Here is a 1,849-nt window from a genome sequence, read left to right on the forward strand (position 1 = left end):
AAATATTAAAAAATAAAATCTTAACAAGCCACAATAACATTGACAAAAAAATTAAATTAAGCTTTCGCCAAAGTTACTAGACGTCATTTTGGACATTTTACCTCCGCTTTATGTTAATCGGATATTGAACGGCTCTTAGTCAATTGTTGTCGTTTGACCGCGTGAAACTCTCTGCAGTGCGTTTGCGATTCGGTTTCAGCGTTCTACGCAAAAATTTGTTAATCAAATAATTTGGTGTTAAAGACATAAATCTGAAAAGTGACCTAGCAACGCTACAAAAATTTTAATTTCTTGTGTATTCGTTTTAAGAGCGTACATGAGTACACGTGTTGCTGTCACTGCCAAAATGTACAAATCCGTACAAATGTACAAATCTTGTGATCTTCACTTTACAGCTTTTTACAACGCTTTTCTCAACTTGTAATGTTGTATGTCCGACCACCATTTATACTATAAATGTAGCAAAGCTGTTTATGGAAAATTCTAGATATCAACTTAGTCTAGATATGAACCTCGTTGTTTGGCATCACATCAAGGATATACAATTAAAAGACACTAGATGTCGCCCCACCACAAGAAGTCAAATATTGCGCCTAAATATATGCACTATTTTCATACGCTACAGCGAAGTACACGCCATTTCTTTAAATGTACATGTGTGTTTATACTAAACGTGAACAAACAACATTTTGCTTGCATAGTCTTCTGTTCTCTTTCACTGCAAGTTGAATTATTTTAATACCTATTGCAAAATTTTATACAGACAAGACTAAAAAGTAGAAAATAAATAAAATAAGAATACTTTTTAATATGCAACGCTTTTATAAATGGACTAAAAATTAGAAAAGAATATTTCTCAGTCCCATAGAATTTGTTTTGATAACTTTTGTTTTTGAAATTTTAGCAAAAGTCATTACAAACCATTTATGAGATGGAAAATAACAAGCGTGGGCGCATGTAATAGACTTGAATTGATATGAAAAGTAATATATGTATATATGTATGTGGATATATGAATAACGACCGCTTAAAATCGATCTCAAATTTGTACTTTCTCTGTAGAAATTTTAGGTCTATGTTATGTAGTTTGACTATTGTCAAATAAATCTAATGCTTTGTATTGCATGCACTCCACGTTTTTCGTTTTCAATCTCATAAATGGTATATAACGACTTTTGCTAAAATTTCAAAATCAACAACGGGCCCTTAGCTTAGATGAAAGTGCTTCAGTTTAAGATAGACTTTAAGGCCAGTCCACATAGAACTTTCGCGTTGGCTTTGGCGTTGGCGTTAGTTTGAGAGAACGCACGTTTAAAGTGCGCTTACTACAATGAACGCTTTAACGACAGTGATCGGACTTAAAAAAAAATCTGTGTGGTAGTATCTGGGAAAAAATGTGGTAGATTTCAAAAAAAAATTGATACATGTCTGGGTTTGGATCAAACTTTCAAATTAAAAAAATTCTGCAAGGTTTCACCTAAATGGCAGTTATAAAAATTAGACTCCAAAACATGAAAAAATGCGTGTGTAACACCGTACACATGATAGAAGTGAAACTTCTTAAAAAAGGTGTGAGTACCAGGTACCTACTCACGAAATTGGATGTGTAAACATATGTTTACGGTTCGGCAAACCATTAGGCGATTTATTATTTATTATTTATTTTTATTTATAGGTTTGGTTAGAAATCAAACAATAATTTCATTTCATCTTATTAATTTTCTGATATACATATAATTTATTAATTCATTTTCCGGTAACACCACCTTATATGAATTCGCACTTCTAGCATCCATAGGACCGGGTTGTAATGGAAGTAATTGTATGTTTAACAAATAAATGGAAATGT

Source organism: Rhagoletis pomonella, unplaced genomic scaffold, assembly GCF_013731165.1.
Source record: "Rhagoletis pomonella isolate Grant_MI unplaced genomic scaffold, Rhpom_1.0 Rhpom_scaffold_00009, whole genome shotgun sequence".
In the NCBI taxonomy this organism is placed as follows: Eukaryota; Metazoa; Arthropoda; class Insecta; order Diptera; family Tephritidae; genus Rhagoletis; species Rhagoletis pomonella.